Here is a 12,570-nt window from a genome sequence, read left to right as displayed (position 1 = left end):
ACCAGTGACCTAAGGCTTCGAGCTAGTAACTATGGGATCATGTTGAAGATCCCATGCTTAAACCGGTGACCACAGGGACCTAGGTCCTCTGCACCCCAGGTCAATGCTTTATCTATTGCACCACCACCAGTCAGGTTACAACCTCATTTTTTTTTCTTTTTAAATTAAGTGAGGGCATAGAGGCAGAGAGACAGACTCCCTCATGTGCCCTGACTGAGATCCACCTGGCAAGCTTCCTAACAGTAAATGCTCTGCCCATCTGGGGCCACTGCTCTGTTGCTTGGCAACTGAGCTATATTTTAGTGCCTAAGGTAAGGCCATGGAGCCATCCTCAGCACCCGGGACCAACTTACTCCAACCAATCAAGCTGTGGCTGTGAGAGGGGAAGAGAGAAAAAGAGAAAAGGGAGGGAAAGGAGTGGAGAAGCAGATGGTCGCTTCTCCTGTGTGCCCTGACCAGGAATTGAACATGGGACTTGCACACACCAGGCCGACACTCTACCTCTGAGCCAACTGACCAGGGCCCACAACCTCATTTTTAATGACAGTACTTTATGTAGCCAATCTCTGGTGTTAGACAACAAGGTTGTTTTTGATGTTTGGGGTATTATAAATAACACTATTATGAATATCCAGGTACATAAGTCTTTGCACAGGTTTCAGTGAATTCCTAGAGGCAGAATTATTTTGAGACATATCACTTGATTTCCCCCAAAACAAAGCATGCACCTGTGACTCAGGTGTGAGAGTGGTACCCATGCGCCTTCACCAATGATGGATTTGAAAAAAATTGTTGCAAGTTTGGAGTCCAGATTTGTAAAAACCAAAATGCCACATAGAATACTGACCAGCATACTGGAAACTTGAATGTGGCCCCACTGCACCAGCATAGGGCACCAGAGTGTGCCCAGTCTCTTGGCACAAGAAGCAACCTGCTTCAAGACACAGACAGACACTGCAGAAACAATACCGGTGAGAGGGGTCATTTATCATGTGCCTGCTGTGGCCAGACTCTTTAAACATATTCTAGGCCCTGGCTGGTTGGCTCAGTGGTAGAGCGTCGGCCTGGCGTGCGGGGGACCTGGGTTCGGTTCCGGCCAGGGCACATAGGAGAAGCGCCCATTTGCTTCTCCACCCCCTTCCCCTCCTTCCTCTCTGTCTCTCTCTTCCCCTCCCGCAGCCAAGGCTCCATTGGAGCAAAGATGGCTCGGGCGCTGGGGATGGCTCCTTGGCCTCTGCCCCAGGCGCTAGAGTGGCTCTGGTCGCGGCAGAGCGACGCCTGGGAGGGGCAGAGCATCGCCCCCTGGTGGGCAGAGCATCGCCCCTGGTGGGCGTGCCGGGTGGATCCCGGTCGGGCGCATGCGGGAGTCTGTCTGACTGTCTCTCCCCGTTTCCAGCTTCAGAAAAATACAAAAAAAAAAAAATAATAATAAAATAAACATATTCTAATGATCAACAACCCTTGCAAGGTGAATATTGGAACCTATCCTACAGATGAAGACACTGAGTTGTCAGAGAGGCTAGGGACCGGGCCTGATTTCAAACACTGGGCTGTCTAATCGCATTATCCCATGCTTAGCCTCTCTGGGCAAAGCCAAAGGCAAGGTCTGATTTCAGATATGTGCGCTCTCCAGAGAAAGACGTCTAAGCACACAGTGAGGGGAGTGAATGGAGGGCAGGGTGGCAAGGGCTTCCCCTTGGGGATGAAGTGGGTGGGGGCACCTAGTATCCATTCCCACGGGGGCCAGGAGCTCCTACAGGATAGGGGTGATGTCTTATTTATACCTCTCTCCGCTGCCCACGGCACAGTGCAGGTGAGGAGCAGGCACTCAGGGATCGTTAGGAAAGGACGAAGGAAAGGATGAATGATGTTTTTGAACACCTACTATGTGCCAGGCACTTTTATTTTTTTTTAAGATTTTATTTATTGATTTTAGAGAGAGAAGAGGGGGTCAGCAGGAAGCATTAACTCATAGTAGTTGCTTCTTGTATGTGCCTTGACCAGGCAAGCCCGGGGTTTTGAACTGGTGACCTCAGCATTCCAGGTCAAAGCTTTACCCACTGCACCACCACAGGTCAGACCAGGCACTGTTTTAGATGCTGGAATATACCAGTGAACAGAAGAAGCAAAATGCCATTCCTCAAGGAACTTGCATTTGTTCGGGGGAGGGGGAGGGGACAAAAAGCAAACAGATGGGTGAGTCAAGTCTGTAGTATGTTAGAAGGTGATAAGTGTCATGGAGAAGAGTGACCCCCACCCTCAGTTTGTCTTATGTAAGAGAAGGCACAAGTAATTTGTCCCAGTGGCTAAAGCATAAACAAGCAATTTCCTAGGTAGTTGAGGAGAGCTTGGGGTGAGCGGGCACTGGGGTCATCAGGGTGAGCTTCATGGAAGAGGTGAGCTGATCTCACATTTGCAGAGCAGATAAGAGGTAGACCTTTCCACTTCTGTCCTCTAACTTTTCTTGTTTCATCCACCCACCAGTAGAGGATTCCAGGCCACCTCCCCACCCCAGCTCCATAATTTTGATTGACCATCAGAAGGCTGAAATCCTGGGTTTGTCCTCTAAGACCAGGGTTCAGGAAACCAGTTGCTCAGGTTTATGGAGGTAGGCAGGAGTTTCCCTGGGAAATCAGCCACTTCCTTCTAAACTGTGGGTGCCTTGATGAGTAGTAAGGTAATCAACTTTTTTACAATGAAAAGGAGGACAAAAATAAATAGAAGAAAACAATATCGTAAATAAAAGAAACATTTTATTCATTGCAACAATAATATACTATAATATGATAGATGCATAATAAAAACATTTTTAATATTTTATATTGTACTTATACTTACATAGCTATTAATTTTTAATAATAATTGTAAGAAAAAAGTATTCATTTAGATCAGGAGTAGTCAACCTTTTTATACCTACTGCCCACTTTTGTATCTCTGTTAGTAGTAAAATTTTCTTTTTTTTTTTTTTTTTTTTTGTATTTTTCTGAAGTTGGAAACGGGGAGGCAGTCAGACAGACTCCCGCATGCACCTGACCAGGATCCACCTGGCATGCCCACCAGGGGGCGATGCTCTGCCTCTCTGGGACGTTGCTCTGCCACAATCAGAGCCATTCTAGCGCCTGAGGCAGAGGCCACAGAGCCATCCTCAGCGCCTGGGCAAACTTTTGCTCCAATGGAGCCATGGCTGCAGGAGGGGAAGAGAGAAACAGAGAGGAAGGAGAGGGGGAGGAGTGGAGATGCAGATGGGCACTTCTCCTGTGTGCCCTGGCCAGGAATCGAACCCGGGACTCCTGCACGCCAGGCCGACGCTCTACCACTGAGCCAATTGGCCAGGGCCAGTAAAATTTTCTAACTGCCCACCAGTTCCACAGTAATGGTGATTTATATAGTAGGGAAGTAACTTTACTTTATAAAATTTATAAAGCAGAGTTACAGCAAGTTAAAGCATATAATAATAATTACTTACCAAGTACTTTATGTTGGATTTTTGCTAAGTTTGGCAGAATAAATCTTTATAAAACAACTTACTATAGTTAAATCTATCTTTTTATTTATACTTTGGTTGCTCCACTACCGCCCACTATGAAAGCTGGAATGCCCACTAGTGGGCGGTAGGGACCAGGTTGACTACCACTGGTTTAGATACAAATACGCCACATCACACTCAATGGATCAACTCTGCATCGATCAAATACGTATATTTACAGATTAGTCTTCCAATATCAAAAAGGGGGACATGTAGGAGGACACTTTTCAAGGGAGGACGGAACTTATAAAAGAAAGACTGTCCTCCCTAAAGAAGAACGATTGGTCACCTTATGAGGAGGGCTGACAGGGAGCTGACATGGTTCTCTCCCCAGGGGAGAGAGGTAAGGTGTGGCTGCCACATTGGCAGGCAAGGGGGTTGGGGTGCTGTGGGTTGAGAGTCAAGGTGATTCAGGTTATCCTGCTCTGAGGAGGGGTCTCCCTGCTCTAGGCCTGGTGGCTGTGGTGAGGGAGACATGCAGGGACAGTCACTGAGTCATCCTTCCCTCTTCCCATCCCCCTTGGCAGGTCCTCATGAGCACCCTTGGCCTCAGTCCCAACAGCAGCCTGAGCTTGTGACAAGGGCACTAGGCCAGGACTCGGAAGTTCTTGGGACTGGTCCCAATACCACAAATTTGGTCAGAATACATTAACTTCTATGGGCTTTATTTCCTCTGTCTGCAAATGACTACTTCAAGTTGGCCCTGCCCACTACTCTGCTCTGCTGTGAGGCTCCAGGGAGAACACACAGCATGGTACGTCACACCTGGACACAGAAGTTTAAAAGGGCCAGGGTTCGAGTCCCAGACCTGCTACTTTCTAGCTGGGTGACCCTGGGCAAGCTGCTTAATCTCTCTGGGCCTCCATTCCCCAATTCATACAATGGGGTGACAGAAATACCCACCCTTCAGGTGGGTTGTGAGAACTAGATGACTCTAAGGCAGGGGTCCCCAAACATTTTACACAGGGGGCCAGTTCACTGTCCCTCAGATCATTGGAGGGCCGGACTATAAAAAAAACTATGAACAAATCCCTAAGCACACTGCACATATCTTATTTTAAAGTAAAAAAACAAAACGGGAACAAATACAATATTTAAAATAAAGAACAAGTAAATTTAAATCAACAAACTGACCAGTATTTCAATGGGAACTATGGGCCTGCTTTTGGCTAATGAGATGGTCAATGTGCTCCTCTCACTGACCACCAATGAAAGAGGTGCCCCTTCCGGAAGTGCGGCAGATAAATGGCCTCAGGGGGCCGCATGCGGCCTGCAGGCCAGAGTTTGAGGACCCCTGCTCTAAGGCATGTTGTGACTCAAGGCAGCTCACAACCCCTTTGGGAATGAATGACTCTGAAATGAATGACTCCAGTTACCTATAGTCGGTGCTTCGAGGAGGCAATAGCTCTTACTTGCATGTACAAATGAATGGGAAAGTCTTTTGTAAGGTATAATAAATATAACTGGGCTTGCTTCTGTGATGCAGACCAGTGATTTTCAACTGGTGTGCTGCAAGAATTTTTAAGTCTTGCGTACGTAGGCCCTGGCTGACTCATTGTATAAAGCTGTGGCCCTGGCATATGGACATCCCGGGTTCAATCCCTGGTCAGGACACACAAGTGAAGAACCATCTGCTTCTCTCACCTCCCTCTCCCCCTCCCTTTCCTCTTTTCCTCCCATAGTAAGTGACTCGATTGGTTTGAGCGTCAGGCCAGGCACTGAGGATAGCTCAGTTGGTACAAGTGTGTCAGCCTCAGGTGCTAAAAATAGCTTGATTGATTCAAGCATTGGCCCTAGACTGGGTAGCCAGGTGGATCCCGGTTGGTGCATGCAGAGTCTGTCTCACTATCTCCCTTTCTCTCACTTAAAAAAACAAAAACAAAAACAAAAAAATGCATACCTGACTATTTAGTCAGGGACACTGACCTCTTTTCCCTTAGATCAGGGGTAGTCAACCTTTTTATATCTACCACCCACTTTTGTATCTCTGTTAGTAGTAAAATTTTCTAACTGCCCACCAGTTCCACAGTAATGGTGATTTATAAAGTAGGGAAGTAACTTTATTTTATAAAATTTATAAAGCAGAGTTACAGCAAGTTAAAGCATATAATAATAATTACTTACCAAGTACTTTATGTAGGATTTTCACTAAGTTTGGTAGAATAAATCTTTATAAAACAACTTACTATAGTTAAATCTATCTTTTTATTTATACTTTGGTTGCTCCGCTACCGCCCACCATGAAAGCTGGAACGCCCACTAGTGGGCGGTAGGGACCAGGTTGACTACCACTGCCTTATGTTGTCAAATTTTTAAAAAATGACAATTAACACAATAGCCACCTAGTGTGAATGAATCAAAATTATATCTTTTTGGGGGGGGGGTCAGATCAGTAAAATATATCTATATTTTTCGGTGGACTACAAAATTTTAGTAATTAGTATAGGTGTGCTGTAGATGAAAAAGGTTGGAAATCTCTGATGTAGACAATGGCATTCTTCTCTGGGGCCCTCTGAAAAGTGGAAAGACAGGGCCCCGGAGACGGAGCCCCACACCCTCTCTGGGCCAGTGTGGTTAGCCTTTGGGGTGAAGGAAGAGGACACAGGTCTCTGTGCAAAACTCACCCCTTTATGACAACTTGTGGAGTCAAAATTAAGGTCACCAATCATGGGAAATGAGACAACCTGTGCTCCCTGATGAGCTGACCCGAGAAAGAAATAATATCTCATCCGTGCTACTGCTGCCAAAATGCATACCCGGGGTATAATCATGCGGAAGCAGCCACAAACCCGAGGTGAGGGACATTCTGCAAAGCAACACAAGTCCTGCAGGGTTACGTTTACTTATCTCTTCTCCCCAACTGGTTTCTGGTCGCAGGGGGTCAGAGACCTGGCGGAGGGGCAGTGAGCGGCAAGGCTGGGCTGTGCCTGGCATTAGGGCAGTTTGACAACCGAGTACCCTTTCCCTCCAGCTCCCTTTATAGGAATTGAAGGTGGGTTGGGCTCTGGACCTGGAAGGCGTTAGGGATGAGACAGACCATGAGACAGACCGTCGGGGATAATAAAGGAAGAAGAGGAACAAAGGCCCGTGTGGCCATGCTGGTCCCAGAATCCCTGGCGTCCCCAACGTTGGACCGCACTCCATAGGCCCTGCGCCCTCAGCTCAGGGTTCCTCTGTTCCTACTGGCTCAGGTGGGAGGTCTGCCCAGGTAGATCTTCTCATTCTGCTCCATTCTGGCAAAACCATCCCCCCCACCCACCCCCCCGCCACATCTGATGAAAACCCTTGTTCACCTCATTCCAGCTTTTCCAAACCAACCTCTCTGAAGGATGCTGCCTTCCCACTGCTCCCAGCAGCTTCCCCTCCAACCAGCCTTCTCACTCCTTTTGTGAGTATAATTTTCTTTCCTCTTTTCTTTTTTCTTTTCTCTTCTCTTCTTTTCTTCTTTTCTTCCTTCCTTTCTTTCTTCCTCCCTCCCTCCCTCCCTCCTTCCCTTCCTTCCTTCCTTTGGATTTTTCCAAAGTGAAAAGCGGGAAGGCAGGCAGACAGACTCTTGCATAAATCCAACCGGGATCCACCCGGCATGCCCACCAGGGGGCAATGCTCTGTCCCTCTGGGGCATTGCTCCATTGCAGCTGGAGCCATTCCAGCGCCTGAGGCAGAGGCCATGGAGCCATCCTCAGTACCCGGACCAACTTTGCTCCAGTGGAGCCTTGGCTGAGGGAGGGGAAGAGAGGGATAGAGAGGAAGGGGAAGGGGAAGGGTGGAGAAGCAGATGGGTGCTTCTCCTGTGTGCCCTGGCTGGGAATCAAACCCGGGACTTACACACGCCGGGCCAACGCTCTACTGCTGAGACAACCGGCCAGGGCCGAGTATAATTTTCAATTATTTTATTTTTTGTCCAACAATGCATATTGGTTTGTTCTCCTTTGTGTAAATAGTGTCAGGGCCTTTCTCCTGGCCCTGGCTCCAAACCTCTCATCCTGGTCTCCAGCTCCCACGTCTGACTTCCAAGGTCGACTCTTCCTGAAACTGACCTCTCCAAGATCTATGTTCATATGGAACATCGTTTTTGTTTTTTTTCTTCTTTTTATTTTATTTTATTTTCTTAGTAGGACACAGAGAGAGAGAGAGACAGACAGGAAAGGAGACAAATGAGAAGCATCAACTTGTAGTTGTAGCACTTTAGTTGTTCATTGATTGCTTTCTCATATGTGCCTTGACCAGAGGGCTCCAGCTGAGCCAGTGACCCCTTGCTCAAGCCAGTGATCTTGGTTTTCAAGCCAGTGACCTTTGGGCTCAAGCCTGCAACCATGGGGTCTTGTCTATAATCCCACACTCAAGCCAGTGAACCCACACTCAATCTGGTGAGCCTGTGCTCAAACTGGCAACTTAGGGGTTTAGAACCTGGATCTTCACTGAGTCAGGTTGATGCTTTATCTATAGCACCACCACCTGGTCAGGCTTAAATTTTAAAAGATATTTATTGATTTTAGAGAGAGAGGAAGGGAGGGAGGAAGAGAGAGAGAGAAAAAAGAAATCTATTTGTTTTTCCACTTATTTGGGCATTCATTGGTTGACTCCCATATCTGCCCTGACCGGGGACTGAACTTGTAACCTTTCTGTATTGAGACAATGCTCTAATCAACCGACCTACCCGGCCAGGACCTGGAACACCTTTTAAAATTAGGAGAAATTAAAAAAAAAAAAAAACCTAGGAGAAATTTGGAAAAAGCACTGGCTTTATTCTCAGACACAACCAATGTTCCATGTGGGCTAATAATCTCCAAATGCACCTGACCTATGGTGGCGTGGTGGATAAAGCATCAACCTGGAATGCAGAGGTTGCCGGTTCAAAACCCTGGGCTTGCCTAATCAAGGCACATATAGGAGTTGATGCTTCCTGCTCCTCCCCCCTTCTCTCTCTCTCTAAAATGAATAAATAAAGTCTCTAAAACTTTTTTAAATAAATAAATAAAATAATCCCCCAATGGGTCTTTTATCAAATGATGGTCCAAACATGGCAAAGGGACCCAGGCACCCAGGAAGGGTCCTTGGCAGGGGTTCGAGTAGTGAGAAGGGTCCCTATTCCTGCCCCCGCACACCTCGGCTTAAAGGGGCTCTAGTTGCTGAGCAATGACAGAGTGAAATGTAACCAGAGCTTCCTAGAAGAACTGCTGTCCTTCGGAGGGAGCAAAGAGACCAGTTTTTCTTCATTTTATAAATCCTTGTGGAGAAAACAAAGGACACTGTGTTAATGCCACAGAGAAGATCGGGGCTTAAAATAAGGAAAAATTGCCAAACTGGTGATGACAACCATGGAACCGGGCATGACCTGGCAGGAACAGCTGGCAAGCCCCTTCCAGAAGTCCTGAGCACAAAGACAGACCCTGATTCAGCTGCATTTGTGGGGTGGGCCCAAGCCAAGCCCTGCACTCGGGGCTGCTGCTGTTGTAGGACCAGGCAGGCTGGGCGCCAGGGTGGCAGCAGCTGTACCCACAAGACGGTCAGGGTGCTGTTCCCGCCGAGAAGGTTTCTGGGCAGGGCTGGGGCTCTGGAGGGTGGGAACCTGCAGCATCAACAGACATGCCCGTGAGGATTGTGCTCTAGTCACTGTCCTGAGTGACTCCTCCTGTTAGGGGTCAGCCTAGGTGTCACTTCCTCCCGGAAACTCTCCCCTGGGACTCCAAGCACACATAACTGAACTCTAGGTCTTAGCTGCTTCTACAGACTGCAGGCCCCTTGTGGGGACAGTGGGTGATACTGTCCTACTGACATTTGTGTCCCTTGTGCTTGGGAGATGTTTGGGAGAAGTGGAGGGAATGAGAGGAGGACGGTTTGGAGGGAGGAGGGAGAGAGGATGGGAGGAGAGATGGAAGAAGAGAGGGAAGCAACAAGGAGTGGGGAAGGATGGAGGGAGTAAGGGAAAAGAAGGGAGAAGGAGCCTGACCTGTGGTGGCGCAGTGGATAAAGCGTCAACCTGGAAATGCTGAGGTCGCCGGTTCGAAACCCTGGGCTTGCCTGGTCAAGGCACATATGGGAGTTGATGCTTCCAGCTCCTCCCCCTTCTCTCTCTCTCTCTCTCTCTCTCTCTCTCCCTCTCCCTCTCCCTCTCCTCTCTAAAATGAATAAAAAAAAAAAAAAAAGAAGGGAGAAGGATGGGAGGGAGGGATACTTCACCCCTGCTTGATGGACAGTTTATCAACAGCGACACTCGCTGGGCTTCCCTGCGGCTGGAACTCAGGCTGACGCGCATGCTCTGCCCCATGCAGGCCCAGGCCAGGGAGAGGGGTCAGCCCAGGCCAGTGGGTCTTGAGCCTGGGATTGTGGGGGGTAGCAATGAGCATAGGCTGGTAAGTGAGGGCAGGCAACTTGGGGGGGCTAAAGGGGAGTCCAGCAACAGATGGGACTGTGCGAATTCCTATGAGATCTAATTTCTTGTTCATTTTAAGTTGACTCACATAATTTCAGAGCTGTGTTCTTAGAACAAAATATGCTTTTATTTAACTTAATGTTTTTCACAAAATGACAATAGCATTATTGTTATTCCTGAAAATAAAGGAAAGGAAGCTCATTATGACCAATGCAAACAAAGGAAAGAATACAAAAATGACCTGAAATCCCAAAGATAATTATTGTCAATAATTTTATTTATTTTATTGTCAATCTTATTCAGTATTTTATTTATGGTTTTAGTGAGAGAAATGGAGAGAAAGAGAGAGAGATCAATTTGTTGTTCACTTATTTATGCTTCATTGGTTGATTCTTGTATGTGCCCTGACCAGGGATTGAACATTCAACCTTGGCGTATCAGGATTATGCTCTAACCAACCGAGCTACCTAGCCAGGGCTATTATTAATCTTTTGTTGCACATCAGTCTAGAAGTTATACAGCCTGACCTATGGTGGTGCAATGGATAAAGCATTGACATGGAATGCTGAGGTCCCAGGTTCAAAACTCTGAGGTTGCCAGTTTGAGTGTGGGGTTACTGGCTTGAGTGCGGGATCATTGACATGATCCCAAGGTCACTAGCTTGAGCCCAAGGTCGCTGTCTTGAGCAAGCAGCTTAAGCCCCTGGTTGAGGCACATGTGAGAAGCAATCAATGAACAACTGAAGTGAAGCCACTATGAGTTGATGCTTCTCACTCTCTCTCCTCTTTCTCTCTCTCAAAATTCACTAAAAAATAATAGAATTTATGTATTGTATGTTATCTATAAGTTTTAGAAATAATCTTCTTGTAAATTAGCAGTATTAGTATTCATTAAGTCAAGTATTATAGGAGAAACAAAAAACTGGGCAACATCTGTGACATAGGCGGTTGATAGTGAGGTTGGGAAAGGCAAGGTCTCCCCTTATAGGACAAATACTGCACGATTCCACTTGGGTGAGGTACTTAGAATCAGCAAATTCACAGAGACAGGAAGGACAACAGTGGTTGCCAAGGGCTGGGATGCTGCGGGAATGTGCGTTAGGGTTTAATGGGCACAGAATTTCAGCATGGGAAGAAGAAACCAATTCTAGGGGTGGACGGTGGTGATGGTCGCACAACCGCGTGTATTATACACGTAAAAATGGTTAAAATGGTCTATTTTGTGTTATCTATATTTTACCACAATTTAAAAATAGAATTAAAAAAATCTGAGAAGAGGCCCTGGCCGGTTGGCTCAGTGGTAGAGCGTCGGCCTGGCGTGCGGAAGTCCCGGGTTCGATTCCCGGCCAGGGCACACAGGAGAAGCGCCCATCTGCTTCTTCACCCCTCCCCCTCTCCTTCCTCTCTGTATCTCTCTTCCCCTCCCGCAGCCAAGGCTCCATTGGAGCAAAGTTGGCCCAGGCGCTGGGGATGGCTCCATGGCCTCTGCCTCAGGTGCTAGAGTGGCTCTGGTCGCAACAGAGCGACGCCCCGGATGGGCAGAGCATCGCCCCCTGGTGGGCGTGCCAGGTGGATCCTGGTCGGGCGCATGCGGGAGTCTGTCTGACTGCCTCCCTGTTTCTAGCTTCAGAAAAATACAACAACAAAAAAAAAATCTGAGAAGAAAAAATCCCGATGGGAGCATATGTAGCACCATGAAGATGGGTGTCTGGGGTGGAGGTGGAAATAGCTAGAGAAGGTGGACAGGGGACAGCTGTGGGAGGGAGACTTCACTGTGTTCCTTCTAATACTTTGTCAGTGACTCTATTGCCTATTCAAAACATTAAGCACATAATACTTAAAAAAATCCTTCCTGATATTGAACTAAAGCCTGTCCTATAACCATGTTGAAAGGTCAAATTCCTCATGAACTCATGAGTATGGCAGAAGTGATGAAATGTGACTTCTAACACTAGGTCATAAGATACCATGCAGTATTGGCATGGTCCCTTGAGATGCTTGCTGTGGTGGGGAAGTTAGCCCCCATGTAAGAAATCCAATAACCCAGATGCTGCACAGACACATATACATGGTCCGGTGGACAGTCCCAGATGGAACTCCAGCTGACACATCAAGTACCAACTGCCAGCTGAGTGAGTGTGACGTCTTGGACATCCAGCCCAATCCAGCCTTCAGATGATGGTAGACCCCTCATCCAACAACTGCCTGGGAAACCCCCAGCAGACACTTCCTAGGTGAGCCTTCCCAAATCTCCAACCCACAAAACCTTGAACACAGAACTGACTGGGGTTTTTTTTGTTTTTTTTTTTAATTTTTCTGAAGCTGGAAACCGGGAGACAGTCAGACAGACTCCCGCATGCGCCTGACCGGGATCCACCCGGCACGCCCACCAGGGGGCGATGCTCTGCCCATCCGGGGCGTCGCTCTGTTGTTGCATCCAGAGCCATTCTAGCGCCTGAGGCAGAGGCCACAGAGCCATCCTCAGTGCCCAGGCCAACTTTGCTCCAATGGAGCCTTGGCTGCGGGAGGGGAAGAGAGAGACAGAGAGGAAGGAGAGGGGGAGGGGTGGAGAAGCAGATGGGCGCTTCTCCTGTGTGCCCTGGCCAGGAATCGAACCTGGGACTCCTGCACGCCAGGCCGACGCTCTACCACTGAGCCAACCGGCCAGGGCC

This window comes from Saccopteryx leptura, chromosome 13, assembly GCF_036850995.1.
Source record: "Saccopteryx leptura isolate mSacLep1 chromosome 13, mSacLep1_pri_phased_curated, whole genome shotgun sequence".
NCBI classification, from domain to species: domain Eukaryota; kingdom Metazoa; phylum Chordata; class Mammalia; order Chiroptera; family Emballonuridae; genus Saccopteryx; species Saccopteryx leptura.
Note: the sequence above shows the minus strand (reverse complement) of the source record.